Genomic DNA, 19960 nt, shown 5'->3' with positions numbered 1-19960 from the left:
TTTGTGTCACCCACAAAGCAAGGAGTTTTGAATTTGATTTTTAAAAAATATATATAGTGCTTATTTTCTACATGCTTATTTATCGAATAGAAGTTTTAAAATGCTTAACTTGTTACGAGTGTACTGATATACAGCAATTACGACATCCCGGCAACTTTAAGATTTTTTTTTTTTTTTTTTTTTTTAAACACTATCGGAGTTGTCACGAGATTGCTATGCATATTCATGGCATAAGGCTAACAGTATCTCCCTCCATTGAATACAGGCGGTTGATGGCAACAACCCTCATCGAATTTTCAAAAAAGTATTACAATAATGACCTGTATCCACCAATCCAAAGGAAGGACAGGCGGGAGCTAGGAAGCCCGCCGTGCCACTGTGTGGACAACCGTTCCCATTGTTAGGTGGAGACCTGTGTATCTTCTTAGTACATCTATAATCTTTGGTTAGCCTCCCCATTCACTGTCTGTTAGCGAGTTATTCAAATTATCCCGAATGGTTGGACATTATAGAAAACCAAGCGTCGTTTCCATGTGAAAACGTCATGGTATGCATTTTGTGCCATTGTTTGGCCTCCAAAAGTGTGGTTTTGGTGTTTTTGCTAATGTTCTAAAAAGTGTGATAAAACACAGCCGAGTCATGACTGGGGAGGAGGAAAGGGTGGGCGGGGTCGCAGTGACCACAGCTCCCAGACAGAACACCCAGAGGAAATGAGACATTCCACACTGGCCTTATCACTGACACACTTGTATAACTAACCATCTGGGGACACAATCTATTCCCATTTCAAATTCCTAATTTTCCCTAACCCCAAACCTAACCTGAAAACAAACTCCTAATTCTAACCTTAACAGTCTAGAAATCGCATTTGTCCTTGTGGGGACTAACAAAATGTCCCCAGTTGGTCAAATGCTTGTTCCCGTAGTATTGCGTGTTGTCGGTGTGGGCCTACATGAGTCACAAGCCAAACCTGACTAACTCCGGGGTAACAGTTGGCTTAACTCCTATCCTCTAACACGCAGGCAGCACTACAACAGCTAGCTGCACTTCCTTCTGCACTTTCTGCTTCTTCCACTCCGTCCCTCCCTTGGAAAAGTTCCTTCTTGTTTTTTGCCTTAAAAGGAAAGACCCAAACTGACTGCTATCCGCCCACCCATTCCTCCCCTCTCCTCTCCACCCATTCCTACCAGGGCTCACATTACAGACGGACGATGGAGGAGAGGAAAGTGGGAAGAATGGGGACGTTTTACAGCTCAAAGAGCCTAGCTCTGATTGGCTGAGAGAGAGTGGTCTGTGCTACATGGCTTCAACCAATAAGATCCTAGCATTGGTCATGAAGTTGGTGTTCATTTTGGGTCCCGTCCATCTCCCCACTAAAACTAGCAGGGTGCTAACAGAATTAGCAGCACTGATTGTGCACCACTCTAAGGGAACGAGCCTGGCTCTGATTGGCTGAGAGAGTGGCCCCGGCACAAAAACAAAGTAATGTGGGCTTCTGGCCTAGCGCATGGGTTAGAGCTGTGTGTCTCACAACCAATGGAAGACAAAGAATGAAAGGACACGTTTCTCAACAAAGCATCATGCTGTATAGTAACAATGGGCTTGTTGGCACAGATTCCTCATGAGCTCCACGAGGCCCCAACTACGTCTAAACCCACCACACAGCTCCAGCAGACACAGGGCTGTTCAACGTTGGTCCTGGACGGCCAAAATAGTTCTGCTTTTCATCCTCTCCTTCCAATCAGGGCCTAATGCAGACCTGGGACACCAGGGGAGTGCAATTAACTATCAGAGCCCCTATAGGCTCGAGGAGTTCGCCATGCAACTTTGGTCAACTCTGATTTCACGAAATGTGGCTCACCTTTAGCCAGGTATATTTCTATGGCAACGAATCCTTCAGAACTAACCTGCTCCATGGCAGGCTAACTCAGGGATAACTCCATTTATCCTGCATTCAGAACTAACCTGCTCTGAGGCAGGCTAACTCAGGGATAACTCCATTTATCCTGAATGAAGTGCTGTGTGTTGAGGACCAATGAAATCACCATACTGTGTGGGTCGACCATTGAAAATGTAATTTGTCATTGGTGTGTACGCCGAGGAACTTGAAGCTTTCCACCTGGATAGTTTGTAGTCAGCCTTCCAGGACCGAGCTCTGAGCTAGGACGTTAGATTAAACCTAGGTTCAAACTGAAGACTAGTTGTGTGACCAGCAGCCATCGAGGGTCCAAGGCAGCCATGCCCTGGTCAGAGGGTCCAAGGCAGCCATGCCCTGGTCAGAGGGTCCAAGGCAGCCATGCCCTGGTCAGAGGGTCCAAGGCAGCCATGCCCTGGTCAGAGGGTCCAAGGCAGCCATGCCCTGGTCAGAGGGTCCAAGGCAGCCATGCCCTGGTCAGAGGGTCCAAGGCAGCCATGCCCTGGTCAGAGGGTCCAAGGCAGCCATGCCCTGGTCAGAGGGTCCAAGGCAGCCATGCCCTGGTCAGAGGGTCCAAGGCAGCCATGCCCTGGTCAGAGGGTCCAAGGCAGCCATGCCCTGGTCAGAGGGTCCAAGGCAGCTACTCATGACCTTCAAGGCTGATCTGCAGACATTTAAACTGGTGATAGAGAGAACATTTAAACTAAACTGAAAACAGATTAAGATTAAGTCCGTTAAGAACAAACTCTTATTTACAATGACAGCCTACACCGCCAAACCCAGACGACAATGGGCCAATTATGCACGTCCCTATGGGACTCCCAATCACAGCCGGTTGTGATACAGTCTGGATTCGAACCAGGATGTCTGTAGTGACGCCTCCTGCACTGGATGCAGAGCCTTAGACCACTGTGCCACTCGGGAGCCCGAACACTGTAATTGACCAAAATGTCAGACAGCTTACAAAAAAAAAACAAGTCAAACGTTTCTCAACTGATTACTCATGCCAACAGTACGGTGGCCATGCCCACAGACAGGAAGTTATGATAAATGAGCAGAAAACAGGAAGAGCTCAATTTAATCCATTACAGAATGCTCCTCTGCTGGTGATTTGGGAGGGGGATTTAATTTCAGGCATGTTTGACAATATATGGTGTTGACAACGTCGCAAGACTATTTTTGCGTTAGTTGGCCGTATCTACACCAAAAGTCCAGTCTTATTTTAAATAGGGAGCCAAATTTCAGCACTTATTTCCATGACTGACCAAAACGTGTCGTTTTCTCCTCGTGGCTCTTGTCCCTCTGCAGCAGACATATGGTGAGCAATAGGCTTGGAACATCAAATGGCTATACATAAACTGAGAATGGCAATACATATCGCCACCTAAATTCAGTACCATCTGTATTGTGAGGTCCCTGGTAATGCCCAGCCCTACTCCCCTCTGCCAGAACATTTACAAGGCTTGAGTGTGAGAGAGAGAGTCTCCATAGAACATCCAAACAGAACCGATGGAGCGCAGCGTGGTTGTCACAAAAGGGGCAGCTCCTTGTAGTGCGCTCTGCCATTCGCCGTACTCCCGTGCCAAGTGAATACTAACGTGCCGTATCGTCCCTTCCGTCGCCATGGGGGAAGTGTTGTGTAGGCGAGGAGGTTTGCTTGGTTCCCTGATCTACTCTATATGCTATACATCCGACTAGCCCATTTTTGCAATAATAAGAAAATATAATCTCAGCGACTGTTTCAACACCCCCAAAAAAAATACTAGTGATTATAGGCTGCTGGTAAAACACGATGACTTGTTTAGCTGATATGAGAGAATACATTGACGCAGCAAAGTGGGATAACATTGTAGGTTAAAGTAGAAAGATAATCAGATTTAAATAAAAGAAAATGCCCTGGTGAGTATTTCACATGGCGATGTAGAACGCGAATCAAATTCAAAATCACTTAAACTTCGTGATTGCCAAGCTAAAGCAACCTATTTTGCATTGATCCCCCCCATGTATTTAGTTTTGAAGTGATACCGTTACTCTAGGCTTAACAGATCGTCATGGAAAGGAAAACCTGGCTAAAACTAATGATTTTATTTTTAGCTGACATGGGAATACTTTGAAGCAGCATAATCAAGTCAGTATAATGTTGTAGGTTACACTGGTAAGTAGAACAATATTTGTCAGGGCATTTTATTTAAATGATGAATCAGATTCTATCACATGGGAGATGTGGGAAGCTAAAAGGTGTTAAGACAAGACTTCTTTCACACTAAATGACAAGACAACCAACCCCTTTGATGAATTCTTAGGTTTGTGTTTAGAAGTCATAACTAGTGATGAGGCTATTGTGAATGGTAGAACCTACTGAGGCTATTGTGAATGGTAGAACCTTACTGAGGCTATTGTGAATGGTAGAACCTACTGAGGCTATTGTGAATGGTAGAACCTTACTGAGGCTATTGTGAATGGTAGAACCTTACTGAGGCTATTGTGAATGGTAGAACCTTACTGAGGCTATTGTGAATGGTAGAACCTTACTGAGGCTATTGTGAATGGTAGAACCTTACTGAGGCTATTGTGAATGGTAGAACCTTACTGAGGCTATTGTGAATGGTAGAACCTTACTGAGGCTATTGTGAATGGTAGAACCTTACTGAGGCTATTGTGAATGGTAGAACCTTACTGAGGCTATTGTGAATGGTAGAACCTTACTGAGGCTATTGTGAATGGTAGAACCTTACTGAGGCTATTGTGAATGGTAGAACCTTACTGAGGCTATTGTGAATGGTAGAACCTTACTGAGGCTATTGTGAATGGTAGAACCTTACTGAGGCTATTGTGAATGGTAGAACCTACTGAGGCTATTGTGAATGGTAGAACCTACTGAGGCTATTGTGAATGGTAGAACCTACTGAGGCTATTGTGAATGGTAGAACCTACTGAGGCTATTGTGAATGGTAGAACCTTACTGAGGCTATTGTGAATGGTAGAACCTTACTGAGGCTATTGTGAATGGTAGAACCTTACTGAGGCTATTGTGAATGGTAGAACCTTACTGAGGCTATTGTGAATGGTAGAACCTTACTGAGGCTATTGTGAATGGTAGAACCTTACTGAGGCTATTGTGAATGGTAGAACCTTACTGAGGCTATTGTGAATGGTAGAACCTTACTGAGGCTATTGTGAATGGTAGAACCTACTGAGGCTATTGTGAATGGTAGAACCTTACTGAGGCTATTGTGAATGTTAGAACCTTACTGAGGCTATTGTGAATGGTAGAACCTTACTGAGGCTATTGTGAATGGTAGAACCTTACTGAGGCTATTGTGAATGGTAGAACCTTACTGAGGCTATTGTGAATGGTAGAACCTTACTGAGGCTATTGTGAATGGTAGAACCTTACTGAGGCTATTGTGAATGGTAGAACCTTACTGAGGCTATTGTGAATGGTAGAACCTTACTGAGGCTATTGTGAATGGTAGAACCTTACTGAGGCTATTGTGAATGGTAGAACCTTACTGAGGCTATTGTGAATGGTAGAACCTTACTGAGGCTATTGTGAATGGTAGAACCTACTGTAGCCAACTAGCTAGCCATGTGCTTTTTTTTTCACCACGACCAAAACATGACGTTGTACTTTTAGACTATATGGGAATGACACAAGCAACATATCAAACTGTGTTAATGTTTTAAATTCCCAGCAAGTTGAACAATATTTGCCAGGGCATATTTTCTTAAATAAAATCTGATTTCACATTGAAATGTGGGAAGCTAGCTAAAAAGCCCAAAGCCAACTAGCCAGGTTGCCACCTAACTAATACTAGCAAGGGAAGGAGAATCTTGTTTTCACAAAATGAAAATAAATACTTTGTTATCGCCCCTTGTGAATGGAAGTGGGCCTAGCGAGGATATGGTAGCAAAAGATGTCCGCTACTCCAAAAATCCCACGTAGAGCAAAGGAGTGGAGCTTGTAGCACCCTTAGCTTCATTCAGAAATCACGATGTCAACAGGTGTAAACTAAGACTCATCTGTGCCTCTTAGGTGTCCATTTGTGAGGAGAGAATTGGAAATTACATTTTAAGAATCATGTGTTTGACAGATCAGCCTGTCCTGTGCTGTTTAAATATGCACTGTTCATCACTGAGTCTCCTCACACACGCACTGCTAGGCCAAGAAATAGAACTGGGAGGGTGGAAAACACACCCTGACACCCCCACCCACATTCCTCTGGCTCAGACAGAAGAGACATCAACTGACACACTGCTTTATGGAACACGCTGCACAAAAACACCACGCCAACAGGTTAAGTGGTTTAGGTGGTGTGCCATACAACCAGCTAACAGTTAGCCGCTGTGCCACCGGGAGCGTCTCACAGTTAGCCCGCTGTGCCACCGGGAGCCTCTCACAGTTAGCCCGCTGTGCCACCGGAGCCTCTCACAGTTAGCCCGCTGTGCCACCGGGAGCCTCTCACAGTTAGCCCGCTGTGCCACCGGAGCCTCTCACAGTTAGCCCGCTGTGCCACCGGGAGCCTCTCACAGTTAGCCCGCTGTGCCACCGGAGCCTCTCACAGTTAGCCCGCTGTGCCACCGGAGCCTCTCACAGTTAGCCCGCTGTGCCACCGGAGCGTCTCACAGTTAGCCCGCTGTGCCACCGGAGCGTCTCACAGTTAGCCCGCTGTGCCACCGGAGCGTCTCACAGTTAGCCCGCTGTGCCACCGGGAGCGTCTCACAGTTAGCCCGCTGTGCCACCGGAGCGTCTCACAGTTAGCCCGCTGTGCCACCGGGCGTCACAGTTAGCCCGCTGTGCCACCGAGCGTCACAGTTAGCCCGCTGTGCCACCGGAGCGTCACAGTTAGCCCGCTGTGCCACCGGGCGTCTCAGTTAGCCCGCTGTGCCACCGGGCGTCTCAGTTAGCCGCTGTGCCACCGGAGTGTCTCAGTTAGCCGCTGTGCCACCGGAGCGTCTCACAGTTAGCCCGCTGTGCCACCGGAGCGTCTCACAGTTAGCCGCTGTGCCACCGGGAGCGTCTAACTGATAGACATTGACAGATCCACATAAACGGGACTGCAGTAGTAGAGTCACGAAGGACTCCACTTCCTAGGGCGTACTGCTCCAGGTCCAAATACTACCGCTGCATCGTCGAGAGCATCTTCAACAGTTGCACCACGGCCTGGTATGGGAATTGCTCCGTCCACAATGCATTGGGGCAGGTAGCGTTCGCCAAACTCAGATTTGGACTATGAGATGGTGAAGCGTGATTCATCACTCCAGAGTGTCCAATGACGACAAGCTTTACACTCTCCAGCCAACGCTTGGCATTGCGCATGGTGATCTTAGGCTTGTGTTTGGCTTCTTGGCCATGGAAAACCATTTAATGAAGCTCCAGAAGAACAGTTTTTGTGCTGACGTTGCTCCAGAGGCAGTTTGGAACTTAGTGAGTGTTGCAACCGATGACAGACGATTTGAGCGCTATGCGCTTCAGCACTTGGCGGTCCCATTCTGACAGCTTGTGGTCTACCACTTCGAGGCTGAGCCGTTGTTCTTCCCAGACATTTCCTCTTCACAATAATAGCATTTACAGTTGACCGGGGCAGCTCTAGCAGGGCAGAAATTTGAATAACTAAGTTGTTGGAAAGGTGACATCCTATGTCGGTGCCACGTTGAACGTCACGGAGCTCTTCAGTAAGGCCCATTCTACTGCCAATGTTTGTCTATGGAGATTGCAGGGCTGTGTGCTGGGGATTGCATACACCTGTCAGCAACTATGTGTCTGAAATAGCCGAATCCACTCCTTTGAAGGGTGTCCACAGTTTTGTATATATATAGTGTATGTTACCAGGCCAACTCATTGATCCTGCTGCTTTTTATATAAATACCCCCAGCTACGATGTCAGGGAGAGATGGGACAGAGGAATGAGAGGGACAGAGAGCGAGTAGAGAGAAATAGTATAAAGAGATGGTAGAGGGAGAAATTATATAGAGAAGTGTTGTCCAAAAGTGTGACTTTGAGAGCAAAAACCTGAAACTGAATCCAGGAAAAACAATGGAATTTGGGAAAGAACAGATTTTATAGGGCTCTACCTAATGATCATTTACATTATTTAGGCTATGGGAAAATCAGAAATACATTTTATAAATCTGTCATATATTAACACAGAGAGAAAGAGAGCCCACTGCTGTACTCCCCGTTCGACCGCACATCAACGCCATCATTAAGTCTGCTGACGACACCATGGTTGTAGGCCTCATAACCAACGACGACGACGAGCCAGCCTATAGGGAGGAGGTAAGTGAACTGGCATTGCAGTGTCAGGACAACAACCTCTCCCTCAACCTTAGCAAAATGGTTGACTCCAGGAAGCGGAGGGAAAATGCCCGATCCACATAAACGGGACTGCAGTAGAGAGTCACGAAGGACTACTTCCTAGGGCGGCAGAAGAATGGGAATTGGTATGGGAATTGGTATGGGTATGGGTATGGGTATGGGTATGGGTATGGGTATGGGAATTGGTATGGGAATTGGTATGGGAATTGGTATGGGAATTGGTATGGGAATTGGTATGGGAATTGGTATGGGAATTGGTATGGGAATTGGTATGGGAATTGGTATGGGAATTGGTCAGTCCACAACTGCAAGGCCCTTCATCAGGTAGTGAAGACAGCAGAGAACGTCACTGGGGCCGTGCTCCCACCCATCCAGGACACTCCAAACGGAGCCCGAGGAAGGTCCGCAGCATCGTAAAGGGCCCCACAACACCCAAGCTGTTCACTCCCTTACTGTCTAATAGCAACAGGCTCAGAGACCGTTTCTATCTACAAGCCATCAGATTGCTGAACCGTTGAACTGAACTGACTGACCACCACACATCACAACTGCTGCGACCAGACTTATTACAACGATGCTTTTATTATGGCTCATTGTTGTTGCATTGTCCAGATGGAACCGGCAAGTAAGCATTTGGTTGGACAACGGTCTGCTGATGTAAACCATGTGCATCTCGTACCTAGAAATAATAAAAAAAACTTGAGAATGAGAAAGGGAGAGTCGGTTAGATTGAAGGGTGTGGTCCTCACGTGAAAGGAGGAAGTGAAACGAGGGAGGGATGTCGCCACTCCTCTCATCTCTAGAATGGATCATGTGACTCAACAGGAGCCGTTAGAATAATGAGTCAAAGCTGTTGCGTTATGCCAAGAACAGCCCTTAGCTGTGGTAAATTGGACATATACCACAAACCCCCCCCCCCCGAGATGCCTTATTGCTATTATAAACTGGCTACCAACCTAATTAGAGCAGTACAAGTAAATGTTTTGCCATACCCATTGTACATGGTCAGATATACCACGGCTGTCAGCCAATCAGTACTCAAAACACCAAGATTATAAAAATAAATACATCCTTGGGGGAATTTTCATTGTTGGAAATAACAAAACTAAAAACAGTAGGAAATCAGCGCCACGTGATTTTAATTTAAGCAAGTCTGTTCCCACAGAAAATAAAGAGATGATCCTATACAAATTCAAGCCAGGTTTGAAATGATTATGTTTTAGGCAAACATATCCGTTTGGGCTTCTTGTAGTCAATTTGCAGTCTACAAATGATTTGCAATCATGTTCCAGCCCCGACCACCTGTAGCATCTAGCCTACCGTAGCATCTAGCCTACCGTAGCATCTAGCCTACCGTAGCATCTAGCCTACCGTAGCATCTAGCCTACCGTAGCATCTAGCCTACCGTAGCATCTAGCCTACCGTAGCATCTAGCCTACCGTCTAGGAACAACATTAGCTCAACCACAGGCACTGCAAACTGATCAAGGGACAGATACAAACTTTCACATCTTTACAGGACTGCCATCTCCTACACTGGGCGCTTTAAAAATCAGTCCAGCTCCCATCCAGGGACTGAGCAGGACCGACCATGCTTAGCTTCAGAGGCAAACCCTCAGTGGGATGCCAGGTGGTTTGCTGGGAAAAAACTAGCAACAAAAAACAGCAAAGACCAGGGGAACATGACCAAAGACCAGGGAACATGACCAGGGAACATGACCAGGGGAACAAGACCAGGGGAACAAGACCAGGGGAACAAGACCAGGGAACAAGACCAAAGACCAGGGGAACAAGACCAAAGACCAGGGGAACAAGACCAAAGACCAGGGGAACAAGACCAAAGACCAGGGGAACAAGACCAAAGAAACAAGACCAAAGACCAGGGAACAAGACCAAAGACCAGGGAACAAGACCAAAGACCAGGGGAACAAGACCAAAGACCAGGGGAACAAGACCAAAGACCAGGGAACAAGACCAAAGACCAGGGAACAAGACCAGGGGAACAAGACCAGGGAACATGACTAAAGACCAGGGAACATGACCAAAGACCAGAGGAACATGACCAAAGACCAGAGGAACATGACCAAAGACCAGGGAACATGACCAAAGACCAGGGGAACAAGACCAGGGAACAAGACCAAAGACCAGGGGAACATGACCAGAGACCAGGGGAACATGACCAAAGACCAGGGGAACATGACCAGAGACCAGGGGAACATGACCAGAGACCAGGGAACATGACCAGGGAACATGACCAAAGACCAGGGGAACAAGACCAAAGACCAGGGGAACAAGACCAAAGACCAGGGAACATGAACATGACCAGGGAACATGAACATGACCAGGGGAACATGAACATGACCAGGGAACATGACCAGGGAACATGACCAGGGAACATGACCAGGGGAACATGACCAGGGGAACATGACCAGGGGAACATGACCAGGGGAACATGACCAAAGACCAGGGAACAAGACCAAAGACCAGGGAACAAGACCAAAGACCAGGGAACAAGACCAAAGACCAGGGAACAAGACCAAAGACCAGGGGAACAAGACCAAAGACCAGGGGAACAAGACCAAAGACCAGGGGAACATGACCAGGGGAACAAGACCAGGGGAACATGACCAGGGGAACATGACCAGGGGAACAAGACCAAAGACCAGGGGAACAAGACCAAAGACCAGGGGAACAAGACCAAAGACCAGGGGAACATGACCAGGGGAACATGACCAAAGACAGGATTGATTGCAATATCATTGGAAATGTTTCACAAAACCATTAATTTACAATATGATAATTTTACACTTTTTTGCTTTCATTACCTTTAGTTTATATTACACTTTCAATATCATTCATTTCATTAGCAATATTGAATGATCTCTACTTCAGTAGTTCTGCGTGATATAAAATGGCACAAAACTCCATAATCTCACAGGAGGCACATGGATCTAAAAGGAGGTATAAGAGACCCATTGCATCATGGTTCTCAAAAATAGTTTATGCTACAAATGTAAAATGCATATCAAACATAATTCCTCCCAATTAAGTGTCTATGAGAATTGCCAGAATATTCTGATACCAAAATATTTTCGGATCACACTAGTATGGAATTGCCCAGCTTGATGTTAATACCTTGGCCAATAGATTAGCATAGTTATAATAACTTTGACCCGTCTAATGAACACCAGCTTGATGTAACGTAGACCACAGTAGGTCTATCTATAGTAGGCTAACTATGGAGCGTTATTAGAGTCTATAGTAGCTTAACGGTTCCACCCACCGACATGGTAGGGTAGGCTACACTTGAATTAAGACACCCACTTAACACCAGCATGATATAACGGTAGAACTTTCTGACCCACCTATGGACACCAGCTTGATGTTCTCCTTTGTCTAGGAACTCGAGTGCCACCGAGACGTTCTCGAGCTGCATCTGTCGGAAAGTGGGCCGCTGGTTGTATTTCCTGAACATCTTCTTCTGGCTCAACACCTCCAGGAGTCCGATCAGGCGCAGCCCGTCGCCCAGGTCCGTCTGGAGATTAGCGATTCGTTTGTTGACGCATTTCAGATGCTCGTTACACCAGCGGGTGAACGTGTTCTGTTGATCTTCTTCCACGGCGCGTCCTCGGCAAGGTCCTTCTCTGTAGCAGGCATGTCTGCTTCTTTGTCCGGGGAAAGGGCGTTGAATGCAGGCTGGGCCGACTGGTGTTGGCGGAGGTGGGAACCACTCATTTTTATGCCGTCGGGTCTCTCCGTTCACTGGCTGGGGTTTAGAGGTGGAGTCTGTTGGACGACCGCTCCCTCTCTCTCTCTCTCGCTGCTGTGCTTAGGTTTGTGGCTGTGGGATAAAAGAAAGAGAGGAATTAGAACTAGTGAAAAGAATGGATCGCCTGGAGTTGTGTATTTCTAGAGTTTTATAAGAACAGAAAACTCCATGAGAGTTAAGTTTGTCCCGCTGGTGACGCCTCTGTAAACTATACAGAGGATTGGGTTAGAGAAACTCCAATTCTCTTCATTCGCACATTACTGCAATTATAAGATTAGGCCTGTACTCATGTTACACGAAGTATAGCCTATCACAAAACAAGATCATTTAACCAGTTTCCTAAATATTCTGAAAATAAATGCAGATTTCCCACTTCATGCAGACAGATCAAGTTAACATGGGATGGGCGTGCATGGTATGTATGCCTGACTAGACACTCCCAAACCAAGAGCTTGTAATGAACTAGAACACCAAGCGAATAAGAGCTGCGGAATTCTATCCTACAGCAGGATCAATGAGTCTTTAGTATAACAGAAATCACTTTTAATCTTCTGGTTTAATAAGCGAAACATGGATATATGTGTATGTGTGTATATGTATGTATGTATATGTATCTATACATAATGTATGCGTGTATGTATATATATATACACATATATCATGTTTAGCTTATTAAACCAGAAGATCAACAGTGATTTCTGGTTTACTGAAGACTCATTGATCCTGCTTTCTAGGATACATTATGTGGATATATTGAAGCCACATCTCAAGACATCAGTCAGGAAGTTAAAGCTTGGTTGCAAATGGGTCTTCCACATGGACAATGACCCCAAGCATACTTCCAAATGGGTCTTCCACATGGACAATGACCCCAAGCATACTTCCAAATGGGTCTTCCACATGGACAATGACCCCAAGCATACTTCCAAATGGGTCTTCCACATGGACAATGACCCCAAGCATACTTCAAATGGGTCTTCCACATGGACAATGACCCCAAGCATACTTCCAAATGGGTCTTCCACATGGACAATGACCCCAAGCATACTTCCAAATGGGTCTTCCACATGGACAATGACCCCAAGCATACTTCAAGGTTGTGGCAAAATGGCTTATTAAGGCCAACAAAGTCAAGGTATTGGCCATCACAAAGCCCTGACCTCAACCCTATAGAACATTTGTGGGCAGAACTGAAAAAGTGTGTGCGAGCAATGAGGCCTACAAACCTGACTCAGTTACAGCAATTCTGTCAGGAGGAATGGGCCAAAATTCTCCCAACTTGTTGTGGAGGCTACCCGAAATGTTTGACCCAAGTTAAACAATTGAAAGGCAATGCTACCAAATACTAATTGAGTGTATGTACACTTCCCAATGGGAATGTGATGAAAGAAATAACAGCTGAAATAAATCAATCTCTCTACTATTATTCTGACGTTTCACATTCTTAAAATAAAGTGGTGATCCTAACTGACCTAAGACAGGGAATTTTTACTAGGATTAATTGTCAGGAATTGTGAAAAACTGAGTTTAAATGTATTTGGGCAAGGTGTATGTAAACTTCCCACTTCAACTGTATGTAAATGTGTTTGTTTTTGGTTGTTCAGTCAATTAGACTAGAGTTTCCCAAACTCGACCCCCCCCCCTTTTGGTTGTTCAGTAAATTAGATTAGAGTTTCCCAAACTCGACCCCCCCCTTTTGGTTGTTCAGTCAATTAGACTAGAGTTTCCCAAACTCGAGTATTAGATTAGGATTTTCCCCTAACACTACACAGCTGATTCAAATAAAGAGAGCTTAATGATGAGTTGGTTATTTTTAATCAGCTGTGTAGGGCTAGGGGGGGGGGGGGGGCGAGTTTGGAAACCCTGAATTACCCATTTCAAGCCTAGAGCTGTCTCTCTCCTACTGCAGACTGGCCACCCTCTCCTCTAGAGCTGTCTCTCTCCTACTGCAGACTGGCCACCCTCTCCTCTAGAGCTGTCTCTCTCCTACTGCAGACTGGCCACCCTCTCCTCTAGAGCTGTCTCTCCTACTGCAGACTGGCCACCCTCTCCTCTAGAGCTGTCTCTCTCCTACTGCAGACTGGCTACCCTCTCCTCTAGAGCTGTCTCTCTCCTACTGCAGACTGACCACCCTCTCCTCTAGAGCTGTCTCTCTCCTACTGCAGACTGGCCACCCTCTCCTCCAGAGCTGTCTCTCTCCTACTGCAGACTGGCTACCCTCTCCTCTAGAGCTGTCTCTCTCCTACTGCAGACTGGCCACCCTCTCCTCCAGAGCTGTCTCTCTCCTACTGCAGACTGGCCACCCTCTCCTCTAGAGATGTCTCTCTCCTACTGCAGACTGACCACCCTCTCCTCTAGAGCTGTCTCTCTCCTACTGCAGACTGACCACCCTCTCCTCTAGAGCTGTCTCTCTCCTACTGCAGACTGGCCACCCTCTCCTCTAGAGATTCTCTCCTACTGCAGACTGACCACCCTCTCCTCTAGAGCTGTCTCTCTCCTACTGCTGACTGGCTGGCCTCGGAGCTTAGAAATAGATGGAGACACACACATAGGACATACATAGGCTGCTTGCTTAGCAAATACCACTTCCTAACAATTTGGCCCATACATGGCGCGAGCTTGGGACCTCTGTCTCACAAACACACATGACCGACCTCTTCAAGCATCTTATCCGAACACGCCATCTCAGAATCTAGCTAATGAACGCGCCATCTCAGGATCTAGCTAATGAACACGCCATCTCAGAATCGGACTAATGAACACGCCATCTCAGAATCTAGCTAATGAACACGCCATCTCAGAATCTAGCTAATGAACACGCCATCTCAGAATCAGGCTAATGAACGCGCATCTCAGAATCTAGCTAATGAACACGCCATCTCAGGATCTAGCTAATGAACACGCCATCTCAGAATCGGACTAATGAACACGCCATCTCAGAATCTAGCTAATGAACACGCCATCTCAGAATCTAGCTAATGAACACGCCATCTCAGAATCAGGCTAATGAACGCGCCATCTCAGGATCTAGCTAATGAACACGCCATCTCAGAATCTAGCTGATGAACACGCCATCTTAGAATCGGGCTAATGAACGCGCCATCTCAGAATCTAGCTAATGAACACGCCATCTCAGGATCTAGCTAATGAACACGCCATCTCAGAATCTAGCTAATGAACACGCCATCTCAGGATCTAGCTAATGAACACGCCATCTCAGAATCTAGCTAATGAACACGCCATCTCAGGATCTAGCTAATGAACGCGTCATCTCAGAATCTAGCTAATGAACACGCCATCTCAGGATCTAGCTAATGAACACGCCATCTCAGAATCTAGCTAATGAACACGCCATCTCAGGATCTAGCTAATGAACGCGCCATCTCAGAATCTAGCTAATGAACACGCATCTCAGGATCTAGCTAATGAACGCGCCATCTCAGAATCTAGCTAATGAACACGCCATCTCAGAATCTAGCTAATGAACACGCCATCTCAGAATCGGGCTAATGAACACGCCATCTCAGAATCTAGCTAATGAACACGCCATCTCAGAATCAGGCTAATGAACACGCCAACTCAGAATCAGGCTAATGAACACGCCATCTCAGGATCTAGCTAATGAACACACCATCTCAGAATCAGGCTAATGAACACGCCATCTCAGAATCAGGCTAATGAACACGCCATCTCAGGATCAGGCTAATGAACACGCCATCTCAGAATCAGGCTAATGAACACGCCATCTCAGAATCAGGCTAATGAACACGCCATCTCAGAATCAGGCTAATGAACACGCCATCTCAGGATCTAGCTAATGAACACGCCATCTCAGAATCTAGCTAATGAACGCGCCATCTCAGAATCTAGCTAATGAACACGCCATCTCAGGATCTAGCTAATGAACACGCCATCTCAGAATCTAGCTAATGAACACGCCATCTCAGAATCTAGCTAATGAACACGCCATCTCAGGATCTAGCTAATGAACACGCCATCTCAGAATCTAGCTAATGAACGCGCCATCTCAGAATCTAGCTAATGAACACGCCATCTCAGAATCTAGCTAATGAACACGCCATCTCAGAATCTAGCTAATGAACGCGCCATCTCAGAATCTAGCTAATGAACACGCCATCTCAGGATCTAGCTAATGAACGCGCCATCTCAGAATCTAGCTAATGAACACGCCATCTCAGAATCTAGCTAATGAACACGCCATCTCAGAATCGGGCTAATGAACACGCCATCTCAGAATCTAGCTAATGAACACGCCATCTCAGAATCAGGCTAATGAACACGCCATCTCAGAATCAGGCTAATGAACACGCCATCTCAGGATCTAGCTAATGAACACACCATCTCAGAATCAGGCTAATGAACACGCCATCTCAGAATCAGGCTAATGAACACGCCATCTCAGGATCGGGCTAATGAACACGCCATCTCAGAATCTAGCTAATGAACACACCATCTCAGGATCTAGCTAATGAACACGCCATCTCAGGATCGGGCTAATGAACACGCCATCTCAGAATCAGGCTAATGAACACGCCATCTCAGAATCAGGCTAATGAACACGCCATCTCAGAATCTAGCTAATGAACATGCCATCTCAGAATCAGGCTAATGAACACGCCATCTCAGAATCTAGCTAATGAACGCGCCATCTCAGAATCAGGCTAATGAACACGCCATCTCAGAATCAGGCTAATGAACACGCCATCTCAGAATCAGGCTAATGAACACGCCATCTCAGAATCTAGCTAATGAACACGCCATCTCAGAATCAGGCTAATGAACACGCCATCTCAGAATCAGGCTAATGAACACGCCATCTCAGAATCTAGCTAATGAACACGCCATCTCAGGATCTAGCTAATGAACACGCCATCTCAGAATCAGGCTAATGAACACGCCATCTCAGAATCTAGCTAATGAACACGGCCATCTCTGAATCTAGCTAATGAATGCGCCATCTCAGAATCTAGCTACTGAACACGCACACAGACAAGCGAACACACATGCCCTACGTACACATCACCCAAGTCTCCTCTGTTACAAAGACAACGCATTCAGACAACACATTCAGACACATTCAGACAACACATTCAGACAACGCATTCAGACAATGAACACATTCAGACAACGCATTCAGACAACGCATTCAGACAACGTTCAAACATCACATTCAGACAACACATTCAGACAACACATTCAGACAACGCATTCAGACAACGCATTCAGAATCAAATCAAATCAAATCAAATTTATTTATATAGCCCTTCGTACATCAGCTGATATCTCAAAGTGCTGTACAGAAACCCAGCCTAAAACCCCAAACAGCAAACAATGCAGGTGTAAAAGCACGGTGGCTAGGAAAAAACTCCCTAGAAAGGCCAAAAACCTAGGAAGAAACCTAGAGAGGAACCGGGCTATGTGGGGTGGCCAGTCCTCTTCTGGCTGTGCCGGGTAGAGATTATAACAGAACATGACCAAGATGTTCAGACACATTTAGACAACACATTCAGACAATGTATTCAGACAACGCATTCAGACAACGCATTCAGACAACACATTCTGACATCACATTCAGACAACACATTCAGACATCACATTCAGACAATGCATTCAGACAACCCATTCAGACAACGCATTCAGACAACGCATTCAGACAACACATTCAGACATCACATTCAGACAACACATTCAGACAACACATTCAGACATCACATTCAGACAACACATTCAGACAACACATTCAGACAACCCATTCAGACAACACATTCAGACATCACATTCAGACATCACATTCAGACAACGCATTCAGACAACGCATTCAGACAACACATTCAGACAACCCATTCAGACATCACATTCAGACAACCCATTCAGACAACACATTCAGACATCATTCAGACAACACATTCAGACAACACATTCAGACATCACATTCAGACACATTCAGACAACACATTCAGACAACACATTCAGACAATGCTTTCAGACAACACATTCAGACAACACATTCAGACAACACATTCAGACAACACATTCAGACAACACATTCAGACATCACATTCAGACAACCCATTCAGACACATTTAGACAACCCATTCAGACAACACATTCAGACAACACATTCAGACATCACATTCAGACAACCCATTCAGACAACCCATTCAGACAACACATTCAGATAAACAGTAAATGTAGTGTGCAGAATAGACAGGATTGTCTGTCAAGTAGGGAAATGGGATAATGACAACACATTCAGACATCACATTCAGACAACCCATTCAGACAACACATTAAGACAACACATTCAGACAACACATTCAGACAACACATTCAGACAACCCATTCAGACAACACATTAAGACATCACATTCAGACAACACATTCAGACAACACATTCAGACAACACATTCAGACAACACATTAAGACATCACATTCAGACAACACATTCAGACAACCCATTCAGACAACCCATTCAGACATCACATTCAGACAACACATTCAGACAACACATTCAGACAACACATTCAGACAACCCATTCAGACATCACATTCAGACAACACATTCAGACAACACATTCAGACACATTCAGACAACGCATTCAAACAACGCATTCAGACACATTAGACAACACATTCAGACAATGCATTCAGACAACACATTCAGACAACGCATTCAGACAACGCATTCAGACACATTTAGACAACACATTCAGACAATGCATTCAGACAACGCATTCAGACACATTTAGACAACACATTCAGACAATGCATTCAGACAACACATTCAGACACATTTAGACAACACATTCAGACAATGCATTCAGACAACACATTCAGACACATTTAGACAACACATTCAGACAATGCATTCAGACAACGCATTCAGACAATGCATTCAGACAACACATTCAGACAATGCATTCAGACATCACATTCAGACAACACATTCAGACATCACATTTAGACAACACATTCAGACACATTCAGACACATTCAGACAACACATTCAGACAATGCATTCAGACAACGCATTCAGACAATGCATTCAGACAACGCATTCAGACAACGATTCAGACAACACATTCAGACACATTCAGACATCACATTCAGACATCACATTCAGACAACCCATTCAGACAAACACATTCAGACATCACATTTAGACAACACATTCAGACACATTCAGACACATTCAGACAACACATTCAGACAATGCATTCCAGACAACGCATTCAGACAATGCATTCAGACAACGCATTCAGACAACGCATTCAGACAACACATTCAGACACATTTAGACAACACATTCAGACAACACATTCAGACATCACATTCAGACAACACATTCAGACATCACATTCAGACACATTCAGACACACTGTTCAGGGAAGTCAGGAACCAATACACACAGTCAGTCAGGAAAGCTAAGGCCAGCTTCTTCAGGCAGAAATTTGCATCCTGTAGCTCCAACTCCAAAAAATTCTGGGACACTGTAAAGTCCATGGAGAACAAGAGCACCTCCTCCCAGCTGCCCGCCTGGCTACCCCAACCTCGGCCAATAGCTCCCCCCCCCGCAGCTACTCGCCCAAGCCTCTCCAGGTTCTCCTTTACCCAAATCCAGATAGCAGATGTTCTGAAAGAGCTGCAAAACCTGGACCCGTACAAATCAGCTGGGCTTGACAATCTGGACCTCTCTTTCTGAAACTATCCGCCGCCATTGTCGCAACCCCTATTACCAGCCTGTTCAACCTCTCTTTCATATCGTCAGATACCCAAGGATTTGGAAAGCTGCCGTAGTCATCCCCTCACCCTGGACCCAAACTGTTACAGACCTATATCCATTCTGCCCTGCCTATCTAAGGTATTGAAAGCCAAGTCAACAAACAGGTCACTGACCATCTCGAATCCCACCGTACCTTCTCCGCTGTGCAATCTG

At 45.7% G+C, this 19960-nt stretch overlaps 1 pseudogene; it reads right to left on the bottom strand.

Annotated features, from left to right (window-relative positions):
* The window catches only part of LOC127925797 (filamin-A-like), a 45976-nt pseudogene extending 33868 nt beyond the window's left edge, over positions 1-12108 (bottom strand).
* Positions 12109-19960: the final 7852 nt, after the last annotated feature.

The sequence above is a fragment of the Oncorhynchus keta genome, unplaced genomic scaffold (assembly GCF_023373465.1).
Source record: "Oncorhynchus keta strain PuntledgeMale-10-30-2019 unplaced genomic scaffold, Oket_V2 Un_contig_6274_pilon_pilon, whole genome shotgun sequence".
Taxonomy (NCBI): Eukaryota; Metazoa; Chordata; class Actinopteri; order Salmoniformes; family Salmonidae; genus Oncorhynchus; species Oncorhynchus keta.
This window is presented reverse-complemented; position numbering and strand designations above follow the sequence as displayed.